Source organism: Leptonychotes weddellii, chromosome 16, assembly GCF_054177405.1.
Source record: "Leptonychotes weddellii isolate Sample4059 chromosome 16, ASM5417740v2, whole genome shotgun sequence".
Taxonomy (NCBI): domain Eukaryota; kingdom Metazoa; phylum Chordata; class Mammalia; order Carnivora; family Phocidae; genus Leptonychotes; species Leptonychotes weddellii.
Genome location: NC_138384.1, coordinates 49,294,638 through 49,304,320, shown reverse-complemented (window position 1 = coordinate 49,304,320; position 9,683 = coordinate 49,294,638). Strand labels below are relative to the sequence as shown.

Below are 9,683 nucleotides of genomic sequence, written 5' to 3'. Positions count from 1 at the left end.
CCTCCTCCATCCAAGCCCTTCCTCGCCTCCGCTCCCTGTCCTCCTCCCTCCTCCCCTTTCTCAAAGCTCCTCCGCTCTCTGCCTCCCTCCAAACTCCCATTTCTCCCCCTCCTCCATCCAAGCCCCTCCTCGCCTCCGCTCCCTGTCCTCCTCCCTCCTGCCCTCCTCCCTCCTCCAAGCCCCTCCCCTCATTCCCTCCCTATCCTCCTCCCTTCTACCCTCCTTCCTCCAAGCCCTTTCCCTCCAGTTCACCCCTTTCCTCCCTCCAAGCTCCTCCCCTATTCCCATCCCCTTCTCCTCCCTCCTCCTCCCCTCGGTCTCCTCCCACGCTGAGGCTTCTGGGAGCGCGGAGGGGGGCGCGGTCCCGCGCGGTGCAGGGGCGGAGCGGGAACGGCGAGGCGCGCAGGCGCAGACCGTGTGCTCGCCGGGACCTACCGCGGCCCGAGCCCAGCCGCCGCCCCGTGGCCGCCGGTGAATCCGCGCCGCCCGCCGGGTTCACTAGTCCGCCAGGTTTTCGTCGTGGGGAGGATCACGCACCCCGGATCGCGGGAGGGGCCCGGAAGGGGCTCTGAATCCCGCCCCTCCGTGCCTCAGTTTCCCCGCCGGACAGTGGGTGTGGACAGCACCTGTGCCGGGGAGGCGCGCGGAGCTCCATCCGTCGGAGCCGCTCTCGTTGTTGCTGTTGTTTAGGTATAGTAACGGCAGCGCTGCCGCCAGCAGTTTCGGAGCGTCCACTTGCTCCGGAGCGTGGGTCCCCCTCCCACGGTGCCGGCGCCGCCCGGAGCTCATCGGAGGTGCAGACCCCCGGGCCCTGCCCGGGAAGACAGGCTCGGATTCGCCGGGGCGGGGCCCGAGGGCCGGGGGCTTCTGGAACTCCCGGGCGATGCTCATGTGGACGCCTGCGGAAACCGGAGAGACACCGTGTTATCTCCTTGAACCCCACAGGAGCCCAGTGCCGTTCGCACTAGGATTCCCCCCCATTTGCAGATGTGGAAACTGAGGCGCAAAAATGAAACGCCTCCTCGCCCCCACAACGGTGGGAGAATTAGTGCAATTTAATAACCACACTTAGGAACTTCACAACAACCCTACAGAGTAGGGGTCTTAGGTCCCTCACCTTCCAGATGACCAAACAAGTTAAGTGACCCGCCCAGGCACACAGCTAGGGAGCGGCAGGCAGCGAGTCCAGCCCAGGCAGCCTGGGCCCGGGGTCTGCGCTGTGTCAGGACAGTGATCTCCGACATGGGGTGTGCCAGGCCGGGCAGCGGGGTGAAGCCAGACAGTGGGAGAGCTTGCGTTCGTAGGTCGTTTCACGAAGGACAGCAATTCAACTTTAATTCTAAGACGCATTTTTCACATTTCCCTCCCATTTTAACATCTCCGAAAATAGGATGTGTAGGATGTGTCTTACCACTGATGGTATGTTGTGGTTTAATTGCAGATTTTTCCCCCTTAGGTAAAATCATGCCTTTTTTCAGTGTATGTTCTGTTGGAGTCATTGAAATATGGTATTTAGTGGCATACACATATATACGGTATTGGGGTAGTTTTGTGTATTAGTGTATTTACGGTATTTAATGTGCGTGTACATATACACCTTCTATAAATGTAAATACAGTATTTAGTATATGTACATATATACACCTTATTTGTAAATATCTATGGTAGTGTTTATACACCTTATATACATGTTTATGTGGTAAACCGTTTACATGCCCATGCATATGGTATTCAGAACAATGATATATGTATAATCAGTTTACATATGTCCTACACACGTGTGTATGCAGTGTTTAGTGTGCGTGATTCCATGCCATATACGGGTATATACGGTACTTGGTACCACAGCACACAGATAAAAAGGTCACATATATATAGGTATATGTGGTATTTAGTGTGTGATTGGACCACATACAATGTATATGTGATACTTAGTACCCATACCTCTTATATACAGGTCATGTATATCAGTGCATATATATGTTATATATGCGTACATATGGCATTTACTTGTGATTATGTCTTACAGACACATATGGTAATATGGTCTTTAGAGTATGTGTGTATCTGATATACTTGTAAGTATGGTATATATATATATATAATGTGTGTGTGTGTACCTTATACACCTCTATATTTTGGTATTTAGTACTATGCATAGAGAGTACATATTTTATATATAGATATAGTCTCTATTTTGTATCATAATATACCATGTTTTGTACTGTAGTACTTGTATATCATTTAGAAATAAACACCCAGGGGCACCTGGGTGGCTCAGTCGGTTAAGTACCTGCCTTTGGCTCAGGTCATGATCTCAGGGTCCTGGGATGGAGCCCTGTGTCGTGCTCCCTGCCCAGCGGGGAGTCTGCCTCTCCCTCTGCCCCTCCCCCCACCACTCTTTCGCTCTCTCTCTCAAATAAATAAATAAAATCTTAAAAAAAAAGAAAGAAAGAAGTAAACACCCAGAGGTTGCTGCTGGGCTCCGTTTTCTATTTTTACAGATTGGGGTTTGGGATCACAAGAGTTTGAAGGGGAAGCTGGAGCCATGTCAGGGTCCCTGGTGAGGAAGAGGACCAGTTAAAAATGCAGATTCTGAGACTCTGTGGCCCCAGATGACCTAAAAGACCCTTGTCTCCTCCACTTTTGTATATTCAGAGTTTCTTCTAATTTAAGGCCCATTGTTGCTGTGGAAAATCAGTTTGGTGGTTCCTTGAAAAGTTGAACACAGAATTCCCCCATGACCCAGCAATTCCACTCGGGTATACACCCCAGAGAATTGAAAACAGGGATTCAGGTAATAAACACTTGACCATGAATATTCACAGCGGCAATACTCACAATGGCCAAAAGGGGGAAACAACCCAAATGTCCATGAGCAGATGAACGGATCGCAACAGTCTGTTCACACAGTGGAATATTATACGGCCGTGAGAAGGAGTGAAGCCCCGATACACTCGATCACATAGGTGAACCCTGGAAACCTCACACTCAGTGAAAGAAGCCAGACAGAGCCATGCAGTGTAGGATTCCGTTTATAGGAAATTTCTGGAGCAGGCAAATCCATGCAGACAGAAAGCAGACTGGTGGCTGCGAGGGGCTGGGGGAGGGAGGGCGTGGGGAGGGGCTGCCTCGGGGGTACAAGGTTTCCTTTTGGGGTGATGAAAATGTTTTGGTTTGGAGCTAGACAGAAGTGATGGTTGTACAACAGCGTGAATGTGCTACCAATGCTGATGAATTGTACACTTTAAATGGTAAATTGGTAAAATGGTAAATTTTATGTTATGTGTATCTGACCATAATAAAATAGGGAAGCTTGCTGTAGACCAAATCCTATGCAGAGTCCTGGGATAAAGGCGAATAAAAGGAATCCCAGTTAAGGGAGGGGGGGGATGTTATATATACAGATGGTGATAATAAAATAAAATTAAAACAGGATGCCTGGCTCCCAGTAGAGCATGTGGCTCTTGATCTGAGGGTCGTGAGTTCAAGGCTCACGGTGGGTGTAGAGATGACTTTAAAAAAATAAAATCTTTAAAAAAATTAAATGAAAACGTTTCTACATTCTTACCATATGGCACATGCTACCTTAAGGGATTTGCTTATACTCACCTCTTGAAACCTCGTAAGGACCCTGTGTGGTGGGTACCTTATCCTCATTTTCCAGATGACAAAACTGAGGCAGGCAGAGGTTAAGTCACTTGCCCAAAGGTACACAGCGGGTAAGTGGCAGAGCTGGGATCTGAACCCAGGTATCTGGCTCCTGTAGCCTCACCATCAATTCAGCCCAGGGTGACAAGTGTCAAAGGAGACTTGTGAACAAGGTCTGGGTCAGCATGGAGGAAAGAGCCCCATGAGCTGGGTCAGGGAGGGTGGGGATGTGTAGGCAGAGCGGGCCTGGGTCTGATCCTGCCTGGGAGACATGTCTCCACTGCCCATTTCCACCACACCGCAGGTGTCTGCCTGGTGTGAGCCCCTGTGCTGTCTCTGGGTGTTCCTGTGGATGAGAAAAGGGGGACGGGGGTGTGTGCATGTAGAGCAGAGCTAGGCCTAGTTCCTCACTGTCTCCCTCTCTCTCGCTCCCTCCACCTCACCCCAGCAGCCCCCAGACTCAGCCACCAGTCCCCCATCACCGTGGGCAGTGAAGGGATGGCCGCCCAGCTGCTGGCTGACGAGGCCCTGGTGAGTACTGTCATCCCCTCGCCCTCCTTCTCATGGGTGGACAGAGAGTCGAATGAGCCCCTGCCCGCCTGAGTCCCCTCCAGGGCCCGTCTCCCCAACACCTGGGGCAGGGCAGTCACAAGTATGATTTTATGTAGAGTCCTGTGTGTCTTCGTAAAGAATCATCAAACCCAGGGTCTCAGCCTCAAACTCCAGCCCTGTAATAATAATGGTCATCATAATCTCAGCTGATGTCTCTTGAGTACCTACTATGTGCCCTGCGCTGGGCTGGTGTGTAGGGGGTCCTCCTGGGGATGACCCACTGAAGCCAGCTCCCTGCCCCACCTTTCCCACGGGCCTGGGTGCACCAGATGACTTCATGGTTGCAGGAGTTGGTGACCTTCAAAGACGTGGCCGTGGACTTCACCCAGGAGGAGTGGCAACAGCGGGAGCCGGCTCAGAGGGACCTCTACAGAGATGTGATGCTGGAGACCTTGCAGAACCTGAGCTCACTAGGTAAGACCAACCATTCTGGGAGGGCCCTCTTTGCGGGTTCACGGCCAGTGACTTCTTGTGTCCTCGCAGGGAGGCAGGCTGGAGGAACTCTCTGGGGTCCCTTTTAGGAGGGCACTAAGCCCATTTATGAGGGCTCCACCCTCCTGACCTACTCACCTCCTCAAGGCCCCACCTTCTAACATTACCACCTGGGGTTGAGGATTTCAGCATATGAATAGGGGGAGGAGACACTGCACCCGCGCATCAGGCCTTATTCTAGAACCGTTGGGAAGTGCTTGAGGGGGCTTCTCTTGGCTTTCCTAGCTCCCAGCTCTCACCTCTCCTCGCTCTGGGAGCAGGCTACGTGGGTGACATTCGTGTTTTGGGTCTCTTTCAGATTTGGAATCCAGGCCTGACAGGGACGGCCCACAGGAAGCCGTGCCTGCAGGAGCGTCCCCGGGCTGGCCCTGGAAGAGCTGGGAGGGAGCCGCCTCTGGCGCTCTGGGGCGGGAGAGGCCCAGGGGCCTCCAGGAGGGGCCCCTGCAGAGCATCAGCCCAGAGCCACCCAGCCAGGAACTCCAGAAGGGAGGGGCCCCCACGGTTGTGCCCCGCGGAACCCCGCCTGGGAGGGCCCCCGGGGAGCCCCTGGCGGCGAGGAGCCCTGCGTGTGCAGGGAGTGCGGGGAGGCCTTTGCGCAGCGGGCCCAGCTGGCGCAGCATCAGCGCGCGCACGCCCTGGACAAGCCCTTCGCGTGCGGCGAGTGCGGCAAGCGCTTCACCAAGCGCTCATCCCTGCTCGGGCACCAGCGGGCCCGCACGGGCGCCAGGCCCCACCAGTGCCGCGTGTGCGGGAAGGCTTTCCGCAAGAAATCCGACCCGCTCAACCACCACCGCACACACACGGGCGAGCGGCCTTTCAAGTGCTGCGAGTGCGGCAAGGCGATCGCGCAGAGCATGACGCTGGTGGAGCACCAGAAGACGCACACGGGCGAAAAGGCGTACCCGCGCCCGCAGTGCGGGAAGCGCTTCACCAAGTCGTCCGCGCTCATCCTGCGCGAGAGGATCCACACCGGCGCGAGGCCCTTCCGCTGCGCCGACTGCGGCAAGGCCTTCAGCCAGAAGGCGCACCTCTCCATCCACCTGAGGATCCGCACAGGCGAGAAGCCCTACCGCTGCGGCGAGTGCGGGCGCAGCTCCCGGAAGATGTCCTTCCTGTTCCAGCACCAGGCCATCCACAGCGACGAGAGGCCCTTCCGGTGCGGCGTGTGCGGCAGGGCCTTCGTGCGCAAGTCCACCCTGGTCCGGCACGACAGGATCCACACGGGAGAGAAGCCCTATCGGCGCGCGCAGTGCGGGAAGGCCTTCCGGCACCAGCCCACGCTGACGGCGCACCGCAGAATTCACACCCGGGAGAAGCCCTACAAGTGCCAGGCGTGCGGCAAGGCCTTCAGGCGCATCGGAAATCTCACCTGCCACCAGAAGACCCACCTGGCCGGGGAGGTGGCCCCGCGCCAGCCCAGCTCAGGGAGCAGGCCTTCCTCCCAGCTAACCAACAACTGAGCCTCGCGTGATGGGCCTGATGGCCAAGTTTCAGCCTTCTTTCTCTTTAGGCTTAACTTAGGGACCTCAAGAGATGCCCATAAGGCTGGTGCCACATTCCTGAGCATCTGGGAAAGACAGGTGACAGCAGGGCCTGCTTCATACAGGGCGCGCATTGGCTTCATGCTCTGCTCTCACCGTGGTGAATTTGCCAGTCCCAGCAAGGAGATCAGACCAGGGGTTGAGAAGCCACAGCCCACAGAGCTGGACATGCTTTCGCACGGCCCGCAAGGCAAGAATGGTTTTTACCTTTTGGAAGGGTTGTAAAATAAAATGAAAAGAGTCTGAGAAGAGAGCTCCTATGACCCGCAAAGGGTAAAATATTTTCCATCTAGGCCTTCACACACAGTTTGCCAAGAGTAATCTGTGGGAATTCTGGACTCTCTTTCACCATCTAGGGCAAGTCCCTGCTTGGTCGCAGGGTCTCCCTCCCTGGTCCCTTCTGGGTGGGGGGCTCCACATCAGGTGGCCGGGATGCTGAGATGGGATGGCTCCATTCTTTCATCTCAAGGCTTCCTGTGGGCCGGACCAGCCACTGTCCTTGGTGCTGAATCCTACCAGCTGCCCGTGTACCTGGTACTTAGTCCAGAATAGAATAAATATGATTCTCTGTTCAGTGGCTGCGTGTTTGCAGCAGGATCTGGGTGTCTCGGGCAAGGGAAGTTTGCCCAGCGGGAGCTTTTTGTAGCTCTATTCATTGCATCGGTTTGCTCCCGCTACCATAGCAAAGCACCACAGACCGGGGGGCTTAAACAACAGAAATCTATTTTCCCACGGTTCCAGAGGCTGGAATTCTGACATTGAGGTGTCCTCAGGGTTGGTTTTTCCTGTGGCTACTCTCCTGGGCTTGCGTATGGCAGCCCTGTGTGAGGCCCTGGTGTCTCTCTCTCCTTCCAAAGACACCAGCCATAGGATTAGGGCCCACCCATATGACCTCATTTAACCACAATGATCCCTTTAAAGCCCTGTCTCCAAATACAGTCACATTTTGAAGTGACTGGGTATTGGGATTTCAACGTCTAAATCTGGGGGGACATGTTCAATCTATGACATCCCCAAATGGCTAGAAGTTTGACCTTTCGTACCTGTAGCTGACGTCTATGTGGTATGCACAAGCATTACCTGAGCACCCCCTGTGCTTTGTGTGGGTGGCGGGGAGGGCCAGCAACCCTTACTTCACGGTGTGGAGTCGGTCTGGGAACACAGCTGTCCTGTCAGAGACCGCATTTCCCACTGGCATCCAGGGCGGGGGGACACGGACTACCCCTCACCTGTAGAAAGTGAGAGAGGGGTGTGTTCAGAAATGGCTGAGTCTTTGCCACTTGCCCTTCCCCTACCTGTCCTCTGGATCCCCACTCACGGGCATCTCCAGGAGCAGTGGTGCAAGAGCGTGGAGGGAGCCCCCAGGAAGCCCATCCTCCTCCTAACTGCCTGTGAGGAGTAAGGTCCCAGGCCTTTGGGGTTGTTTGCTGCATTTAGTGCATGCTGCCCCAGGTCCATGACCTCAGCCATCACCTCCACCCTCATGGGAGGTCAGGTACCATCTCTGTTTAACAGACAAGGAGGGACCAAAGGAGCTCAGCAATCACTACCCAGTAAGTGTGGGGGCCAGCAGCAGTATCCGGGATCCGCTGACCCCGCAGCGAACCTCATCACGCTGCCAACCACATGACCCAGGCCACAGGCCACGGGGTCCCGTGTGGTTCTTCCCCCACACATAGATTGTCCGTGTTCTGGCCCAAAGAGCATTTCTTAAATAAATATGGAAGTTGGGTACCATTTAAAAAACAGAAACGTTGCACAAAGAAAGTCTGTCTTTTCAGCTCCCTGATGTCAAGCAAAGTATTAGTCCCCCGAGCCTCCGTTTCCTCCTTTGGAAAAGTGGGATAATAATAGCACTCTGGATACTAGTTATTTCTTAATAAATATTTTATTATTGATAATAATAGAGCATAATTATATTTATATTATATATTATATTTATTGTTTAGAATTTATTATTGACAAAATAGAGCATAATTATTATCAATAATAAAATACTAAAATATTAAGGTTGTGGGTGAGGTTTGTACTGGATAATGCACCTGCTTGACTCAGCACCTTATGTTCACAGGCATCCCCTCCAGGGTGTTGGGGTTCACGGCAGGGTTGGGTGGGTGCAGTGATTAGTCTGTGATGTGAGAAAGGATCGTTCTTCTGTAATTCCAAAGATTCCAAGACATTCCTGCTTTGCCTGGAAGCCTCGCCACTGCCTCGCTGGGTTTCTGCAGGACCAGCCTCCTTCTCCCCAATCTCTGAGGCTCCCGGTGTGACCACTCCCAGGCCAGGAACCGGGGCTGTGAGGGGGATCTGGCTGATCCAGGAGACCCCTTCCTCATATTCTGGGGCAGGCGTGTGGGGTCCCTGAGGTCCCGGTGGGGTCCCCAACAGTGGGGCAGTGTCTAGGCAGGTAGAGCAGAAGGGCCACCTCCCTCTGGCCACATCGTCCGCGTGCTGCTGCTTGGCCAGAGGCCCCAGAGGTCTGCGGGGAGCCTTGTCCAGCCCCTGCTGAGGCTGAGTGAGGGAGACTGGCTCTGGCTAGGGCAATGATGTAGTCACCATGCCTTTTATTTTCTGCCGCTTTGACCTCTTGGGGCCTCCTGGCACTGGAGAGACCGCCCCTCCCAGAGCTAGCTAATTCCTAGAGACAGGAAACAACTCATCTGTAAATATGCTTTTCAAATGCCAAACAACCCATCCAGAGCGCCTACACCCCAAGAACCTACTCTATCAGGCTCTGTTGGGCTGTCCTCAGTCCCCCAACCCCCCAGGGCAGGTACCAAACAACTGGCAGCCCCCATGTGCCCCGCGGCCCACTGAGAGGATTCAAACCCACAGATCCTCAACCCGCTCACCCTGCCTCCCCCGGGGACAAAGGGACACAAGCCGCAGCCAGGTCTCCAGGAACTGCGTTAGGTCTGGAGTGGAGTGGCCTGGGGCCTGGGAAGACTCACTTGCTTATTCATAATCCAGCTGGCTAGCATTTATTGAGCGCTATCCTTGACCCATTCATTCAGCATTTACCGAGTGCCTACTGTGTGTACCAGGCAGTTACAAGTCCTGGGGAAACAACAGTGAGCAAAATCGAACAGATCCAGAGCTCCGCCCTCACTCTAGTGAAGAAGACAGATGCCAAGAGATAAAATCAGTACTTAGACAGGCTGTAGTCTGGATCAGGATCATGAAGCAGGGGATGGAGCTAAAATTTCAAACAGGGAAATGAGGAAGATAATGTTTAAGCAGGGACCACATGTCATTCAGGGCTCTCTAGAAAAACAAGCCCTATCTTATTATATGTGTATATTTTATTATATATATCATGTATTTTATTATATATCATATACTATCATATAGCTCATTGTATGTATCTTTTTTCTTTCTTTTTTTAAA

General features: G+C 53.7%; 1 protein-coding gene and 1 long non-coding RNA gene across 4 annotated transcripts in view; one reads left to right on the top strand and one right to left on the bottom strand.

The window, feature by feature from the left end:
• The window catches only part of SMIM17 (small integral membrane protein 17), a 25,663-nt gene extending 24,874 nt beyond the window's left edge, over positions 1-789 (bottom strand). The window contains exon 1 of the mRNA XM_081807848.1: positions 627-789. The gene's annotated coding sequence lies outside the window, so the exon portion shown is untranslated. The remainder of the gene's footprint in view (positions 1-626) is intronic.
• LOC102744512 (uncharacterized) lies at positions 55-5,586 on the top strand. Of its 3 annotated transcripts, none has more exons than XR_014141103.1 (4): positions 55-471; positions 4,100-4,182; positions 4,551-4,677; positions 5,054-5,586. It is a non-coding gene; the product is annotated as an uncharacterized LOC102744512 (long non-coding RNA). The 3 variants fall into 3 exon arrangements; XR_014141102.1 differs by having other exon boundaries at positions 57-471; positions 4,103-4,182; positions 5,054-5,584; XR_014141101.1 differs by having other exon boundaries at positions 57-690; positions 4,103-4,182; positions 5,054-5,584.
• Positions 5,587-9,683: the final 4,097 nt, after the last annotated feature.